The following is a 20,252-nucleotide window of genomic DNA, read 5'->3' as shown; positions in this document are numbered from 1 at the left end:
TTCACCAAAGTATAGAGACATTTTTGATTGCCATGGCTAGAGAGGTGTGCTATTGGCAACTGGTGTGGAGGGGTTGGGACGCCCTACAACACACAAGTGTCAGGTCCAAGAAGTCAACAGTGCTGATGTTGAGGAACCCTGCCCTAAGGATGCAGAGTCCATAAAGACATTTAATAAGCAAACACATAAATAGACAGAGACAGATAGGTGGCTCTCCTCGATAACATTTCCTGTACAATTCTACCCCAATTCTTTTTTTTTTCCACTTCCAGATGTGTTGAAAAATCACAATATCCAGTATATATCATTTCAATTTGTACGTAATATTTCTAATTATAACCTTTCAAAAATTTACCCAATATGGCTCCCAAAATCCATGTTGTCTAACTACTGGTTGATGATATTTGACATTGTTGAATGGCTCTCTCTGCTTGCAACTCTCAGCTTATTTTCTCATTGTACAGTGGAAAAGGCATGGGCTTTGAAACTGAGACATACTCTTTAATTCTGGGTCTAAACCTTACTGCCTGGGTAACCTATTTAATCTCACCAAACCTCATGTTCCACACCTTACTCCCTTTGGATTCAGATCACGTGCTATTTATTTTTATTTCTTTCTTCCTCCTCCCAGTTTCTAACACTTCACTTGGCTGATATTGAGGGTTCTGTAAGGTGAAGAAATTACTGATTACACCTCTGGGTACGAATTCTATATTCCTATCCCCATACTTTCTTTTGTTCTCTTTGACCTGCAGTTTCAAACCATGTCCAAGGTGCTCTATGAGGTCACTTTGCTCCACTCTCCCTCAGTGTATCTATTTCCTTGGTCAATTTCATAGTATAACACATCGTTGCCCCTACCTTGACTTTTATCAACCATTGGAAAATAACTGAACAAGTAGCATGTGATAAAATGGTTGAGACTTATTTGGAGCAACTCCAGAAGACAGAACTAAAACCAGAATGTCAATGGAAGAAAGAAATTACCCATAATGAAGCTCTTCCAAATGAAAATGGGCAGGAGATTTGAGTCAGTGATCATTCTGTTACTGGAAATACCGAGCAAAGGCTCAGTGTTAACCTGTCAGTTTAGTAGGCTGGATTGAATGACCGGAAGGAATCATGATATAACGCCAAGAGCAATGGACTCAAAGGAATACAACATGGTTTAGGATGCATTTGCCTTATTAGCTATATTCACCTTGGTCAAGTTACTTGCCATCTCTAAGCGTCAGTTTCTCATCTATTAAATCTTAACACAATTGATGTCAGATTTTGAATTACTGTATAGAGAAATATCTTGTAAAATATAAAGCGTTATATTTTTAAGTTGTTATGACTTTAGGGATTTATTTCCACATTTGAGTTCACCGTTTCAGTGGTAACAGTTATATATTTATAGAAGTAATAATAGATGAAAACAGATATTTGTTTACGTACATATATATGTATACATTTCCATTCCTGTATTTCAATGCAAGAAATATGGAGCAGAGAAAAGTAGTTATTTTCTATCAAAAGAATAATACTAGCAATGAAAATGGCTAAAGTTTATTTTTTATTACTATGGCACACTACATAAATGTCACTTAACCATGAAGAAGTCTCTCCTAGATTCTCATGCTCAATCTCAATCTCAGTCTCAACATTCTCACTGTTCTGGAGAAATTGCTTTTGAATTTCAGTTTCTTTAGATATTTGTAACTTCTACTGTCTCATATTTTTAATTATTCATGAAATTATTACTTAAACTTATTTATTTACAAATATGTAATAAACTTTAAATATTGTTCTCAAAAAAATAAGAATGGCAAAGAGCAGACAAGAATAGTCAAGCAAGCACCTTAACAGAAAATCATTTTTCACACTGTAACAATATTCTAAATTGCAAAAAACAGTGAGAAATGAAGAGTTTTCTCCTGCTTGCTGTTCTTTCCTACTCTGCCTTCCTGGTCTTCCTTACCAAACTGCAGGATCATTTGGCACTGTTCTAGCATAATCTGTTGAGAAAAACAAGAACACGGCTTCTATCTCAAGCTTGAGTTTTCCAGGATCCGCTGTTGCCACATCCTTTCTTGTCTGAGTTAATCACAAGGGTGGGGACACAGGCTATTCCCGACTTCAACAATTATTCCTTCTGCCTCACACCCACGGGACAAGTGTTTATAGATAAAGTGATGGTCTGCAGCTCCTTGAATGTGCCTCTACAACCAACTTTGGAAGAAGATGACACGGCACAGAGCACGTAGAATCATTTGTTCTCTGTGGTGCTTTCAAAAGCTAAATATGCGTTGGATTTTCATAACCTGTTGAAAAAAAGCATCATGGTTTAGCTTTCATTTTGAAAACTAAGCAGGAAACAAGGAAAAGGGTTTTCCTCAAACCAAAAATATGAGTTATTGTTGTGGCAGTCCAAAACAATCCAAAATAGTTCATGCATCACGATCGTTACGAGAAAGGTGTTTCAGGTTTTTTCTCAGCCCCCCTCCCCTGCAAAAAATTTGTTGTCATTGTCAAAAACACAGATTAGTAAATCAATTACCCACAAGTTTGGTGATATTTGTATGTATTTCTCTTACGGTTTCTATGGGTTGCCTTGAAAATGCCTTTTGTAAGTATCTGAAATTATAAACGTAGGGTGGATTTAGCCAGCCTCTAAGCTTGAGCAGATTTCCAAAATCAATTTGCAATGTGTCTTGCTCTAGGGAATTGAACTCGGATTGCAAAATCTGTCCATCTTTGGTTGTTCTTCTCTTTTAATACTTTTCTGCATTGCCTCCCCTTTAGACATGGTTCTGCTTATAGAAGGTACTCCTAACCCCTTGCTTATTTGGTTGATCTTTCCAAATATATATGTTAGCAGTTTTTTTTTTAACTTTAGGTTCCCATGAAAGCTTCCAGTGACTGAAAACAATGGGTGAATAAAAACGCAGTTGTGGGTTATTTTGCATATAGGTTAGACAAAACAAAATTTTTGCCAATAAATTGTTCTCTCGATTTTCATTTTGTTCCTAAGCTAAAAAACATCTAATGTTTAGGCTTCCTTCATAAACCCAGCTCATGTTTGTATCCTCGATGCAAACTAACCACGCTGTGATTAAAATTTTGATTAAATGGACCGTACAAGTTTTCATCACAAGAAAAAACATTTTTTGGGGAAAAAATTTATATTCACAGTAAAAGTTGTTTGAAAACAAGAAGTAGAAAGCCATGTGTTGAAATTTACATGGACACAGAAGGAAATGACAATAAGAGAAAATGACTCAGACCGACAAAACTAACCACACCAATGTTAATTTTATTTAGAACACGAAAGAAGCTGATAAAGCTACTCTTTAGGGTAAAGACCAGAAGTTTTTGCCTCTTTGCCTTCATTTGACTGCCCAGTACCCTCAGTACCTCCATGCTGCCATTCCAGTCCTGCTAGTTTGGCTATTCTGTTTTTGTTTTTGTTTTTGTTTTAGCCATGTCTTTGTATGTGTGTTTTTAAGGTTTATTTTATGTTTTATCTTGAAAGAGAGAGAGAGAGAGAGAGAGAGAGAGACAGAATCCCAAGCAGGCTCCACAGTTAGTTCAGAGCTCAACATGGCGCTCGAACTCATGAACCGTGAGCTCATGGCCTGACCCAAAACAAATAGCCAGTCGCTTAACCGACAGAGACACCCATGGGCCCCTATGTTGGCTATTTTGGAATAAAGTGAGAAATCTGGGAATATAAATTAATGTTTGCCAATGATTCATCTTTTGATTTTAGGCAATCTAACCTCCACTTGTAAATCTACAATCTGTACAATTTAAGAGTAAATGAGTACACTGGATTTAAGAGATAATCTGTCATGCTAAGAAAATTTAATTTGCACTAAAAATATGGAAAAACAAAACAAAACCCTTATTCGAGGGATCCTGCCGCCTACATAGGAAATGCAAACTTTAAGTATCCCTGCATTCACCTTTAATTGAATAGTAAATCTATTCACAGGACCTTGTAAATCAGAAGGTATATATTCCCTCCAAAAATGCTGAGACAACTTCCTACCCATAACTCACACCTTTTAATTGACTGTTAGAAAATTCCACTGAAAAATGGTATTCAGTGAAGTCATACAACCCTCTTCAAATAATGTTTCCAATCTGTGTATCTCATGCCTACAACTGACTTTCCTACGTTAATGAAACTAGTTTTAAATATAGTGGAAAATCGCTACCTTTACTTTTTTACACTTATGGCGTGGTTTTCAGATCTGGAAATATGCATCTCCTCCAAGAAAGTTAGTTACACAGCCTTCTCTGAAATTACTCTCCCGTCTGAGCTAAGTGTCCCTCATGTGGCTTGTCATAGAAACCCCGGTAAGTTCTAATATAGCACTTACCTTCTGTATTCTAATATTTTTAAACTTTCATATCTGCACAATTATATCCTAAGCTACTGGAGGAAAGGGTCTATATTAGTCAAGGTTCAACCAGAGGACCAGAAGTAATAGATGTTATATATTAACAGATTTATCAAAGTAAATTAATTACAGACATTAATCACACTCACAAAATATCTTCAAAGCAACCCCTAGATTAGTGTTTCATTAAGTAACTGGGTACTATAGCCTTGCCACGCTGACAAAATATTGACTATCTGTTTTTTTCACCCAACTCTTATAATAATAAAAAAGAAAAAGTAAATATTCTGAAGAACAGAAACTTAGAACACCCCTATACCCCTTACCTAGATTTGAAATGCGTTAAAATTGGACAAATCTTCTCTATATGGGTAGATGAGCGTACGTTGTCAAAATTGTTTCAAAATATATCGGAAACCTCATTACACTAGATCTCTAAGACTTTCAACATGCATCTCCTAAGAATGGCATTCTTCCACATGACCACAGTGCGTTACCCCCCTACCAAACAAATCAACAACAATCTTGTAAAATTATCTAATAATCAGTTCAGAATCAAAATTTTACCATCCTTCCATAATAATGAAGGAAGGAAGGACAAAATAAGGAATGAAGAAATTAAGAAAGCAAGAAACAAAGAGGGAATCTTAAGGTTTCCTCCCAAGATTTAAGGTCAGCTAAAGGATGCGTGTGTCTAAAACATCCCCTGTGTTATACTCTCTGAGAATTCAAGTTCAATGTTGGGTAAGCTCCTTTCTCTGTCAATGCCAATTTGAAAGGATGTGAATATTTGTATTATGATTATTATTGCTAATGTTATGTGCAAACTGGATTTTACGTTTAATTCATGATTATATTCATTCCTGAGGCAAATTTAGGGTAAAGAGAAATGGAAAGATGGAATAGAAGAGATCAGGACAAACAGCACATTTCTCTATTCACTGGGCTGTTACAGCCCCTTTTCTCATTTAACCGTACTGTTCACAAATCCTCGCCATCTTTCCTGCCGTGTGTTAGGAATCACTTGGTTTAAAAATCCTCCAACTGGATGTACCAGCATTTTGAGGAGGTATTTTTCTTCGGGATTCCTTTAAAGATAACAACTTTATGCGTGACAACATTCCATTTTTCTTTCATCCATTTAAATCCTCAAGATGTTTGCCCATTTCCCCAGGATATAAATCCAGTTTCAAACAGGATTTGAGGAAGGATTACCTCAAAGAATGCTTTCTGAAACATTTAAAAATGGTAATTGATGACTTGGGTATTTGTTTAGCTAGGTTGGTTCTTCAGCTGTGGAGAACATTCCGTTCCTAGGAGGTAGTTGCACTATATAGCAAGTGCTTAAGAAAATAGGGTAAAGAAATAAACACTCTGAAAATTAACCTCGTCTGACTTCAAATCAACCTCGGATAAATTGGATTGTGTTTCCGTCCTTCACAATTTCAGGAGTCGGTAGAGTTTGTTAGAAGCGCACATTCACATTGAGGCAAAAGAGGCCCCCCTTGAGCTGCCGTCTAGCCTTTCCATAATAAATCGAAGACCTGAAAGATGGCCATTAGTGACATCACTATTGCGGCAAGGCCTGTCCAAGAGCAATAAACGCCATTATATCTGCACCCCCCAAATTACAGTGCCTCACAGCCTGCACTGGGCTGGGTTTATTGAGTCATTTTGTCAGAACATAAGGAAAGAAAGCTTAAGGACTAGATGTGTAGGCAAGAAAAGGCAAAGACAGACTTTCTTGATGGAACAGATTGATAAAACAGCTGCTTCAACTTAAATATGTTATCCACCATTTTAATAACCAGTACTCTACTTAACGGGCTTAATATGGATCCCAAAGTTTCTGAATTCAGGGCCTCAGCTAATATTAAAGAAATCGCATTGGCTTTGATAAATTTTGACACATATTTCTCCATTCTTTTGCCACTTTATATGCCCTTTGATCTTCAAAGGGAACTCTAACTCAATCTTTCCAATATAAAAATGTCCCACCTATTTGTTGGAATTCTTCTTAGTTTGGAAATACAGTAAAACCTTGGTTTGCCAGCATAATTTGTTCCCGAAATATGCTTGTAATCCAAAGCACTTGTATATCAAAGAGAATTTGCAAAACCATTGTCTCAGTTGTGATCATGTGATGTTCTGAGTCACCTCCTACTCGCATTGCAAGACATCCCTCATGTATCAAACTAAAATTTACTAGGAATGTTTGCTCATCTTGTGAAACACTCGCAGAACAAGTTACTTGCAATCCAAGGTTTTACTGTAAAGTCCCCCAAGGGTTTGATGTCTCCACAAAATAGCTACATGTTTTATTACATGAAATTTTTTAGTTACAGTATAATCCACTGATTGGTTGTTTTCACACACCAATTAATAACAATAAGTTCAGGCACGTGCTGTATGGTAACTCCCCAACCCTTTTGGTCAACAAATAGTTCCCCACTCCTTTTTGTTTGTCTTTTCAGGAGAAGTGTGTGTTGTGTGTATGCGCAGTTGTTCTTATTGTTGCTGTTCTGTGTGTGTGTGTTTGTTTTGTTTTGTTTTACTTTGGAAGCTGAGTGTTCTAAGCCTGAAAAACAATGTTTTATTTACCTATACATAACGGAACCTTAGCAGGATTCTTGCACAGAGGGTCGTGACGACGAGGCTTTTTAATTGCCAGGAAGCAACTTTCTTCGTGTCAGCACTGCTCAGTTGGGTTCATAGCCCAAGAACTGAGCACCAAACGTCACGTGGCATAGTTTTTTGAATACATTTTCCATTTCTTTGTCTCCCATATATGGTAACACACACAAACATGTAGTCTGATTAAGTGGTCTCAGTTTACAAGGTCATGAGGGATGCTGTCACATAGGTGCATAGCCAGATCACCTTGAAGATTTTTTTGTTTTGTTTTGTTTTTCCTTCTCTCTCTCTCTCTCTCTCTCTCTCTCTCCTTAGGGAGGGGACCCTACCACAGAACAATTCAATATAGGAGGTTATATTTTTTGCTGAGTCACCAGAAGAAGAACATGTGAGCATATTTTGAAACCATATCTGGGTGTTTTTTATATCGAGAAAAAATGTACGCTCAGCGAACGCTGTCATGACAAATAAATAAATTAAAAGTTGGTGCCACGCACCATCTTACAAATTCCTTTGCTTTTCCCATGCATGACCGAGAAGAGATTTCTTTGTCATGAAAACATAAATACATAAAGGTACAAGTGGAAAAATTAGAAATAACATCCAATAAAAAATACTAAAAAGCTCATAATTTGGATGTATACATGTAGACTAGCATGAGATAAGTATCCAATAAATCACTAGGGTTACAAGTGTCAGTAAAAGGTGACAAAACTGCAGCAGTAGTAATATTATCTCTAAAAGTATTTCTGCTAACGCTCTAAATGCTGCTGTGCTCCCTTGCCCTGTTTTCCATTCTCTGGGTCTAGTCTCATGCCTTTCAAGGCAATCTACCAATGAGACCCACATTAATTACCACCTGCTCTCTTGTCTGAACTTCAGAAGGCTACATCACCTATTTACGTGACATTTGGACTTAATTCTTAACAAACAGATCGACTTTAAAGCAGCAAGTCCTCATCAGTTCACCCCTGACGTGACTAATGGTCTCACCACCTGCACAGTAGTTTACCCAAAATCTTAGCAATCATCTTCCAGTCCCCCTTTTCCTTCATTCTCCCTATTTATCTCCAGGCAAATCTCCAGGCACTTTTACTAAATATATGCTCTCTCTCTGCTGTCATTGCAGTACCGAAGTCCGAGGCCCCATACCACGTTCACGGACAACCGCCATTGACCCTTACCAGACTTCCTGCTTAAAAAATCCATTGAGGAGGGCACCTCTTGGGATGAGCACTGGGTGTTGTATGGAAACCAATTTGTCAATAAATTTCATAAAAAATAAAAAAAAAAAAAATCCATTGGCCCAGAAGCAAACAGCATGAACTTCCAAAAATTCAAATTCAAATTTATGATATTCTCTTGCCTAAAACTTTCCCATAGTTTTCTATTTCACTTATAATACAGTTTATATCTTTTACAATGGCCAAAGTCTTACAGGATCTGGCCTCTGCCTAATTCTCTGACCACACACTATACCAATTATACTTTGCTCATTACAGCGCGTTAGCTTTCTACTTTTGGAAGCTGACCAGGTTGGCTTCTACGTAAGGGCTTTGCACTAGTTGTATTCTCTCCTGATCCCCAGATCATTGGTTCCATCTTGACATTAAATTTTAACTTAAATAAGACTCCCTCATGATAACCTGCTTTATTCACAGTTTGAAGAAGCCCCAATGATTACTTTTGTTTAAAATTTTTTTAATTTTTTTTTCAATGTTTATTTATTTTTGGGACAGAGAGAGACAGAGCATGAACGGGGGAGGGGCAGAGAGAGAGGGAGACACAGAATCGGAAACAGGCTCCAGGCTCTGAGCCATCCGCCCGGAGCCCGACGCGGGGCTCGAACTCACGGACCGCGAGATCGTGACCTGGCTGAAGTCGGACGCTTAACCGACTGCGCCACCCAGGCGCCCCTAAAATTTTTTTAAATGTTTATTCATTTTTGAGAGAGAGAGCATGAGTTGGGGAGGGGCAGACAGAGAGGGAGACAGAGGATCAGAAGCCGGCTCTGTGCTGACAGATTGAGCCCGATGCAGGCTCCAACTCAGGAACTGTGAGATCATGACCTGAGCTGAAGTCAGAAGCTTCACCAACTAAGCCACCTTGGTCCCTCCCAATGATCACTTTTAAATTTTGCTGCTCTCCCATATTGCCTATCACTACTTAAAAATATTTTGTTTAGTTTTTGTAGCCCTATGAATGGAATAGCATACTGCCTTTGTTTGTTTTATTTATTTATTTATTTATTTATTTATTTATTTATTTATATTTTTTTTTGCTCATCTAATGTGTTTAGTAATCCATGAATGTCAGATATGGAAAGTATTTCAAAAATCTATGCCTCAGTTTCTCATATGTAAAAGATGAGGAAAACTACCTTTAACCATCTCACTGGATTGATGTGTGAATCAAGTCAGGTGATAAAGATGAAAACTTTAAACAGGAAAAAATGGTATACAATGAAAAATAGTATTGTCATTAGTGATGAGCCTGGATAAAATCACAATTCATAAGAAGTTTTCCCATAAGAATATTTTATGGTAAACTCTGAACTGAAGAGCTCTATGTACCCATCCTTTAATATTTATTCAAACTGCTACATATATTGCCACATAAAATAGGGTCAGTTGATCCTGGGAGTAACAAAAACTAAGCCAATGCTTAGTATCACCACTCAAATGAAAACCCTTAAAGATATTGGGTTGGTTAAACATATCCCATAATGTATGATAACCCTAAAAAATAAGATATTCAAGAGCTGGCTGCCCTGTGCTTTCTTCCTCAAACATGTCTTCACAGTCACCCATGACATTGATACGAAATACTCAGTTCCAGTAGACAGCACATGGAGACATTACTGTCTTTAAACCCCATCATCTCCATCTACATAAGTGCACAAAAACAACAAACACAGACAATAGTAAAGCTATTGTGTCAGCAGCAGAAGACTGTAGGGTACTGATTTACAAAATGAGATCTAGACCGTTAAACTGTCACCTTTTTCAGATGTTTCCTATTCTAGCACAGATTGAAAATTTTAGGACAGTCAAGATTTGTTCTTAACATTGATCTTCACAAATTGGGATTCCAAGAGTGTTAAACACCTGCAATTTAACAGGTAAATCTATAGACCATGAAGATGACAATGCAAAAAAAAAAAAAATGATCTGCTCTTACTATAAGAGTAGTGAAATGTATTAAATATGTTGAAACTAAGACGCAAACAGTACAAATAGTTGCTGATCGCCATATTCAGCCTTGCGGCCATAGATGGCCTCAGACATATTCTACCTAATGACGTCTGTTTACCTGAAACATATGTCAATCCCCCCCTTCAATACGCACATTATTTTGCAAACACATTAGGTCTCTTTTGGTTTTGAGTATCGTATCTAATGTACTTAGAAGTGAAGTACCAAAATCTTTCCTGCTGTGTTCATTTTAGTTTCCAAAATTACACCAAGGTGACGCTGAATTTTTAACTTCCTATAATTCATTTTTTTTCTCCATTACACACATCACTTTCATATAAAGCTAGTAACAAAAAAAAAAAAAAAGTTGGTGCCACAGTACAGCTGAGCCGAGCCCTCAGTATGTGACAAGTATAAATCAGCAGGGGCACAAGGCAGAGCAGCATTGAAGGACATAGCCCGCGCTGACCTTGAATCTCCTTGACTATATTTCCAACGCCAGTCCAAAAGAATTGAAAATCCTACAGTTGTGCCCGTGTTTATTTTGGTGGTCAGTAATCAAATAGAATTAACAAGGAAAATGTAAAGAAGGTATATATATATATATATATATATATATATATATATATATGCTATTTATTGGCAAGATTGTTCAGATTTGCAAGGATTAATTACATATTTTTCAACAGGATTGATTTTTTTTATTTTGTTTTGGTTGTGACAAGTGGCAGATAAACCCCCAAACCCTAACTATTAGTAAAGGGTTTATTTAGGAAACAAAAAATTTAGAGATTGAACAAGCTGCGGAATGTAGAGGGGAAAAAAAATAAATAAAAGCCCAGTGGAAAACTTAACTCTCTATTACTCAACTAGTCCCCTCTTGGTATTCCTATCCTTAGCCATGTTATCAAAATGCCTCCCACTATGTTTCATCCAGCTTTTGAGAATACATTGCCTGGTGGCTTGTTCTGTCCAAGAACACAGCAGTTATAACGCTGCATCAATTTCAAGTTGAGGCCTCAAGAGGCCTTGTATAGAATTCTGCTCTCTCTTGGAACTCCTCCTCTGCCATGTGAGAAGCCAAGAGTACCCTGCTAGACATTAAGAGACTCGGTAGTGGGCAACTTTATCGTCCTAACCATCGTAGACCAGCCTACAGTCAACCCTCTGAGCACATGATGCAGCCCAGTCAAGACTAGCAGAGAGGTTTCCCCAACTTATAGCTAAATTCCGATTCATAAGTACAGCGAAGATCAGATCTTTCCAACTGACTCAAGACTCGTGAGCAACAATCAGTGTTTCACATGAGTTTCCTTTGTTCAAGCTTATTATGTCAATAGATAACTGCTTCGCAAGAAAATACCTCTGAGAGTTGTGAATTATGACTACTCTATAGTCTTCCGGCTCTTGTGGGATGCAGGCCCAGAATTAAGATGGGCTATGCTTCTGAGAATCAATTTAAGTTGAATCTAGAGACCCGATTCCTATAGCCACAGAGCTAAACTGAGGATCGGTAGTGTCTAACGCAAAGTCAGAACTTAAATATCTGTTATGCGTGTTAACTAATAGGTTTCTATGCAAGGTCCAAATAATGTAAAGCGTATTTAAAAAGCTGAAATTAGCCAAATTCCTATCTACTTTAAGGAAAGGGACACGACTAGTCTTTGCATTTGCCAAATGAGAGGCCTGGTAACAAAAATAGCCATTTTTTTAAGACCACAGAATGGGATCACAAGGCCCTAAGAGACAAGGGAAGCCAAAAGTCTTGGGGCAAAGATGAGCTCTAAGCCAAGGAGAGCAAACAGCTGGAAGTGGTTATACGAAGAATAAGAGTTTCAAAAGTAGGTGGAGAGAACTGAAGGCAAGGGAGGGTGCAGGGCAAGAAACAAGGAGGCAAGATTCATGGGTGTCATTTTCAAATATCAGCTTATACTGACAGCTCTCCTTTGGGGCCCAACAAGTATGCTCTGTGTGTCAATTCTTGGTTTCAGTAGGGATCAAGAGGCACAGCAGTGTGGTATTTGACTCTGTGGTGTGGTTCAACTCTTTCCCCCTTTTATTTTTGTAACCACAGAGCCCGACGCGGGGCTCGAACCCTTGAGCTGAGAGATCACGACCTGAGCCGAAATCGGACACTGACTGAGCCTCCCAGGCGCCCCTGGCTGAGGCTTCTGCTGCAGCTGTGTTGCCGGTCCACTCTGCCTGATCCCATTCCATCCACCTCCTTCTGGGTGTCGTTCTTGAGAGCGTGCCACAGTAAACCAAGTGTGCATGAATCCCCATCCCCACGTTGACTTCCTAGGACATAAGAAAGACAACCTTCGGTGCCAAGAATGGACTTAGAGAACAGAGCTTAAACGGGAATTTTATAGCTGTGTCATTGGCCACACGGCTGGTAGGCGGAGCGTAGGTGGCCCCTGGGAGGCAAGGGTGGTGTCACTGCTGATCTTTATTCGGTGGCAGGAATGAATGCACTGGTGAGTGCAAGATCTAAGACATTTGAGAAATCACGGGAGGCAATAATTACAGGGATCCTGGGATCAGCTGGCTTTGGCTCTCAACATTTAGAAAAACTACAATGAAAGGCTGAGGATGATTGATCACCAAATGCAGGCTCAGTGTGGAAGTCAGAGGGCATCCCAGAAGCACATAAAAAGATCCTCAGCTCCAGGGGCCACCTGGGTGGCTCAGTTGGTTGAGCGTCTGACTTCGGTGGGTCATGATCTTGCATTCTGTGGGTTCGAGCCCCACCTCCGGCTCTGTGCTGACAGCTCAGAGCCTGGAGCCTGCTTCGGATTCTGTGTCTCCCTCTCTCTCTCTGGCCCTTCCCTTCTTGAACTCTTTCTCTCTCTCTCTCAAAAATAAATAAACATTAAAGAAAATAAAAAAAAAATCTCATCTCCTACTGCCATAAAGACAGAAAAAGCAGAGCATCAGACCCACAACTTGATTATAAAAATATAATATAAGCAGAGCTCTAGTGAAGGTTGAATTCTCAAAATCAGCAAGTCCGTGAGGCTCCATCAGGGTCTTTCCTCAAGAAAAGTGAAATTCTGCAACTTGACATAGGGAGACGTGGGCAAGGCCTTGAAAATCTTGAATCTCCAGATTGATTAGTCTGAGGGCCTGTAGAAAGGCCACACTCTTCCCAGTGAAAGTCTAGCTAAACCCCTTGCAATGGGATCAGAGCCATGTTAATTTACAATTTGTCTATGGCCATTTTCATTTTACAACAACAGAGTTCAGTAGTTGAGGGAGAAGTGGTGTGGCCCTCCAATCTTAAAATATTAGCTACCTGACACTTTAAGAAAAAGTCAGCCAACCCCTGTTCTAGAAGATTTTGACTGTTATTTATTACATCCTACCTGCCCCCCACCCCGTCCCCCACCATGTGATGAAGGATAATAAAGTCTAGGCCCAGTAGTGGCTCACAATAGATCCACCGGCAAATGAACTCACTCAAGGGTAATTTCTTTGGTCTCAAAGTGTATAACTGAAGTGGTCATGTTGATAGTTGGCAAAATCCTACAATATTGTTTTTCCTCTAGGATAAACTCTGGCATAGTTAGGACACTCAAGTGGAAGGCTTTGAAACTGCCCTACAATACCTGTCTGGCCAAGAGACTGAATAAAAAACAATATTACATCTTAGGAAGATCAGCAAATGTTGCCTTTTTTTTTTTTTTTTTTTTTTTTTTTTGCAATATATCCATCTCATCAAATTGTCCTCTATAAAATCTGGAAACATCCTTGAAACATCCTATTGTGAATTCAAAGGTCGCCATTGCAGTTGCTCTGCTGGATATAGTTTCTTGGCCAGAGCAAATTCACATGGTCTCAGATATATTGTACCCATAAAGTACAATGAATGTGTTCTTTGGATTCCTATAAAGAAGTAGGAGCACCTGGGTGGCTCAGTTGGTTGAGTGTCTGACTTCAACTCAGGTCATGATCTCACAGCTTGTGGGTTCCAGCCCTGCACCAGGCTCTGTGCTGACAGCTCATAGCCTGGAGCCTGCTTTGGATTCTGTCTCCTTCTCTGCCCCTCCCCTGCTCAAACTCTGTCTCTCTTTCTCTCTCTCAAAAATAAACAAACATTAAACAAAATTAAAAGAAGTAGAATAAAATATAATATGTTCATATGGGATGGGCTGCAATATATATTTACAGTTCTTTTTTTAGGGCTCAGTTTATAACCCCAGGCTGTATCATAATTGAATCTGAAAGTGCTTAAAACTGTCAGCACATTCCACAAAATATCGCATTTATCCACTATACTGGTGACATCATATGAGTAAGATTAGATAAGCAAGAAGTAGCAAGATCATTGAAAGCCTTGATAAGTTTCATGTACTCCAGACAGTGGAAAATATAAGCTACAATGATAAAGGATCTCACCATGTCAGTGATCTGACTATATTAGGATATAACCAGCAAAACAATGTATTTATTATTGCATTTTTAATCTCCCGCAATTAAGAAGAAATTACAGTGCCTGGTAAGCCTCTTTAAGCATTGAAAGTAACATATCCCTCACCTAGGAAAATAATTCCAATCCATTTACTGAGTGACATGCTTCCAGCCTTCAACGGGGCCCAAAAAAGGAAATGGATCACCATCAGATCCAGGTTGAGACGAAAGTGGTTCTGACACGTGAGTCATATGTAGCAGAATTACACATTAGAGGACTCTTTAGTGAGAAGTTTTGTGACACGCTCTAGTCTCAGAATTACAACAGGAAAACCCTGGCTACTGGATCAAAACCACATCATCTGAATCTGCAGACCCAACAAGCAGCTCCCAGTATGTAACTGGACTGTGGCAGAGACCAAACACCTGACCGTGGGACATTGAGGAACCATGTGACCACAATGACCTATCTTATGTTGTCTCTAATATAGTCATAAAACCACAAGATCAAGAAGGCAAGGAAGCAGCGCATTTTAAGAAGGAAGCAATAGGTTTGGAATCAGTCTCAGAAGGCAAAAATAAGCTACACAGTAGGTGGCCCAGACTACCAAGTCCTGTGTCATTCTTTATCCTTGACCCATCAGCTCTCCTGTAGCCCATACTTAGGGCCATAGAAGAGACCCCTTATAGGCCATCTGACAGAAGGGAAAAGAGCTTGCTTTCCAGAGTGCTCAGCTTAATAAGTAGGTTCAAGCTTAAAATCAACTATTGTTTTATAACAACCCCACTCGGAGATTGCCCAGAAAAACAGTGGCAATTGTAAATTTACCCAATAGTCAGATCTTTTGATGGTGTACCTTGTCATCTATTTTTTTATGGAAATAGAAACGGCTCTTATTTATTTATTTATTTATTTATTTATTTATTTATTTATACAGACATGTAAGCAATAGCTAATGGCTTGTTTGGTTTGACAGAAGACTTGAGGAAAAAGATTGGAAAATCTGGGACAAAGTGTTTGGGAGCAGAGACATGAGGATAAACACAGTCCTTTGTATGACATTTTAATACCCATCAGAGAGCATTCACCAGAAAAAGAGGCATTAATGTAGATTTCATAGTAGCCCATTGGGGCGCCTGGGGGGCTCAGTCAGTTAAGCGTCCAACTTCGGCTCGGATAATGATACGGTTCCTGGGTTTGAGCCCCACCTCAGGCTCTGTTGCTAACAGCTCAGAGCCTGGAGCCTGCTTCAGATTCTGTGTCTCCCCCTCTCTCAAAATATAAATAAACATTAAAAAAAAATTAAATAGTAGCCCATTGACATAGGCCAATATCTCTGCTCAGCCGTCTCTTTGGCACAGAATAGACGGGAACATAATTGCTATAGTGGCAAAGATAGAGTGATGCATGGGATCAACAGCATGGAATCCCACTTAATAAGACTTATCTACCACTCTAGTCAAATGTCCAAATCTTTTAGCTACAGAGAAAAACTGCGAATCCTTGGGATGATACTATACTTCGTGGTAACTAGCCAGGCATTAATTTGCAAGCTGCTACCCTTGGACTTCTTTGAATTTGGAAAGGACAACATTCATCCTGACAACAACTGACATATATTCTAGGCATTAGCTTCCCTTTCCTGACTGTAGGACCCCAGCCAGACACACTAGGAAAAGGCTAACAAAATATTTGTCCTATCAATACAGGATTCTGCATGGAACCTAACTGTACAAAGAGGTGCATTTTGCACAAAGGATAAGGATGTGGAAATACAACCTTGGAATCAATTTTTGTTGTTGTTGTTGAATATATTTTGTTGGAAATGGTATTTAAAGTCAAGGGTTTGTTTAGTTTGGTTTTCTCCCCCTTTATGCACTTTCAGGATTTTGATTATTACTCTTCTGTACTAGTCTGTACAGGTCAGTAGAGACCACCTGTTTATCCGTGCACTGTTGCACATGGTAGGAACAAAATTCTATCTTGCTGGGGTCACTATACGTTAGAGCCTATAAATGCAAAAATTCCAAAAAAAAAAAAAACCACAAAAAAAATCGGGACATGGAGATTCTTTTGTATTTGTATTTGTGTATTTGTATATCTGTGTCTGTCTATCTGGGATATTAATATAAGTTTTGAAACTGAGGAAAAAATTCCCAATACATCTTTGGTGACATTATTTTACAATTTCGTCTGTCCAGTTATTTTAGAAGCTAAAATCTCTTCAGAGATTATGAAAACTTAGGTTGTGCGAGTCCTAAAAATTCTACTGTTACCATAATGTCTTCTTACTAAGCAATTCCAGTAGATTTGGCTCAAGACAAGAGTTCGAGTTCTTCAAATGTACATACATCGATACACAGCCTTTAATAAAGTGGTGACATTACCATTAAAGTCATCTACTATTGCAATATAGAAAAAAGTATATTGACTGGCTAAAAACTTAGTCTGATACAGAGCATGAGCTAGAGAGTAGCAGAATAAAATGAGAGGAATATTTATGAGGAAATAAGAAACCCACGTCATTTATTAGGCCTGTATACTAAATCTTTACAGATAGACTTCTTGTAATGTGTGAAGCAAAATAATGTTTAGCAGTACTGCTTGAAAAATATTTCCAATTATGAAAATAATTATTTCCTTCTTAAAAATAGAACACACCCATGCAAACATACATAGCCACACATACCACTTCAAAAATAGACTCTAAGAATGAAAATTTCCAGGATCTGTTTTTTATGATTATTGTCTAGAAATCATCAATAAGAAACAGGAAAAAAAGTTTCCTTTCCTTTCCAAAGTATTGATGTGATAACATGCTATATGAACCAGTTCTAATTTTAATTATTTCAATGGCTTCTTAAAATGTACTAGTGGTCTTTTGAGTATTACCTTGAATAGATATCGTTAGTCAATTTCATTAGTTGTCACATTTTAAGGAAAAAATATTTCTCAAGAGTGCAATTTGTGCAAATCAACCAAAGTTTTTTCAGCTATCAAGTATTTACCTCCTATTCAGTAGACAAATAGTGAATTTGGCAATAGTTTTATTCTAAATGAGGTTTTAATAAATCAACTCAATGTAACTTTCATGTTAACTTTACTCCTGGGTTTTAATTTAAACTATTATATTTGGGGGATATAAAATCTGAAATGTTGTAGACTAAGTTAACATGACTTCTCAGATGGTATGGCAAAAATTGTACATCTGTATGTAAAAAGTGAACCACACCTTGTGCCTTTTATGGAAACTTATAAAACATCTACCAGGAAGCTTCTTAAAACACACACACACACACACACACACACACACAACCTTGGGTTAGGCCTAGATTTGGCATTCAGCAAAATGAATTCTAAAAGGAAAATTAAATATATAGGCTTCCGCCAAAATGAAAAGCAAAATAGAAAGTTAAGAACTTCTGCTCTTTGAAAGACCCTGCTAGGAAAATCAAAGGACAAGCCACAGACTGGGAGAAAATATTTCAAAACAACAATGTGATAAAGAATTGGCCTCCAGAATTTATGAAAACTTTCATGATTAATAATTACGAAACACTCTAAAAATGGACAAAATATTAGAAAAGATCCTTTGTCATCAACATCACACATTTATCAGTACTTGGTATCAGTATTTATTAGGGAAGTGTGGTTAAAACCACAATGAAGGATCACTAAGTACGCATCCACATGAATTTAAGGTCAAACTACCAGTATCAAGTTATGGCAAAGGGTACAGACCAGTTAGAACTTTCATACCATGCTGGCAGTCATGTAAAATGATACAGCTACTTTGGGAAATAGTTTGGTAGTTTCTTGTAAAGTTAAACATCCATTCACCACACAACCCAGAAATGCCCCTTCTAGGTAGATCTGAAAGAGAAATGAAAACCTAGGTTTGTATAAATACTTACACACAGATGTTTAACCGTTTTATAACCACCCAAAACTAAATCCAAATGCCCATTGGCTGGGAAAAGGTATGCAAAGGATGGTTTACAACAGAATACCAGAAACAGCGGAGCAGCACTGATGAGTTGCAAACCTATCATGCTAATTGAAATAAACTACGAACGGCTGCCTACAGCATGAGTCCATTTATACGAAATTCTGGAAAAGGCAAAACTATGTGGACAGAAAACGGTTGTTAAGGTTGGTAATGGAGAAAAGATTGACCACAAAGTGGCATGATAGAATTTTTGGGGGTGGTGGAACAGTTCTCTCGACTATGGTGATTTTGTGACTGCGTGTGTTTGTCAGAATTCATACAACTGTATCACTTAAAAGAGTGAATTTGACTGTAAGTAAATTACATTTCAACAAACCTAACTTAAAAAAAAATAATCCAGTAACCCAAGCAGAACTTAGAACAGTTTCTGGCACATAGTAAGCACATAAGAAATTTGACCTCCTCTAGTTACTATTATCATTATCATTGAAATGATGAAAACATTTTTTGGTAAATGAGTAACTACAGTTTGTATAATATAGGAAAAGAGTGATGGGATTTCATCCAACATTTAAATGGTCAGATAAATGATTCTATAAGAGCACAAACTAACTACCAAATCTGCATTTAGAGGTAAAAAAGTCAAGCATTATACACTTTCACTTTTGCAGCATTCTACCTAAATTTCTAAAACAGATTAAAAGCACTTGTGTCTACAATATTTATTGACCACTTACTATGCATCAATCCTTTGGTATGCATTGGAGATCTACTGGTTAAAAAAAAAAATCACTAATAACTCTTACCCTTATGTAATCCAGTGTTTTTGCATAATAAAATCATGTACTAATGGTAAAGTCAAAAATATTTAGAAGGGCAACAGGGTGGCTCAGTCGGTGAAGCATCTGACTTCAGCACAGGTCATGATCTTGTGGTTCGTGGGTTCAAGCCCCACGTCGGGCTCTGTGCTGACAGCTCAGAGCCTGGAGCCTGCTTCCCAGTCTGTGTCTCCCTCTCTCTCTGACCCCTCCCCCACTCGCACTCCACCCCCTTCAAAAATAAAAATAAACGTTAAAAAAAATTTTAAGAAAATATTTTTTTTTTAATTTTTTTTTCAACGTTTATTTATTTTTTTTTTGGGGGGGACAGAGAGAGACAGAGCATGAACGGGGGAGGGGCAGAGAGAGAGGGAGACACAGAATCGGAAACAGGCTCCAGGCTCCGAGCCATCAGCCCAGAGCCTGATGAGGGGCTCGAACTCACGGACTGCGAGATCGTGACCTGGCTGAAGTCAGACGCTTAACCGACTGCGCCACCCAGGCGCCCCTTTAAGAAAATATTTAGAAAAAATATGAAAGCTACACTAAATACCAAATAGAAATAGATGTGTACCATCTTCAAAGAAAAATGTTTCTGTTCTACATGGTTGGTGGAAGTCAAGTCAAATAGAGCGCTTGAGGATGAATTATACATGCAACACTGTTACATACAGTTAAAGTTGGGGGAAAATGATAAAAAAGCTAAACAGGGAGTTTAATGTAAAATTATATTTGAATGAAGGGTGTTCCAGGTACTATTGCTACATGACAAATCATTTCAAGCCTAGTTGTGCTACACACACACACACACACACACACACACACACTATTTTACTAGTGTCATAGACTCAGAGG

This window comes from Lynx canadensis, chromosome C2 (genome assembly GCF_007474595.2).
Source record: "Lynx canadensis isolate LIC74 chromosome C2, mLynCan4.pri.v2, whole genome shotgun sequence".
In the NCBI taxonomy this organism is placed as follows: Eukaryota; Metazoa; Chordata; class Mammalia; order Carnivora; family Felidae; genus Lynx; species Lynx canadensis.
The sequence above is the reverse complement of the archived record's forward strand: the minus strand, read 5'-3'. Positions refer to the sequence as shown.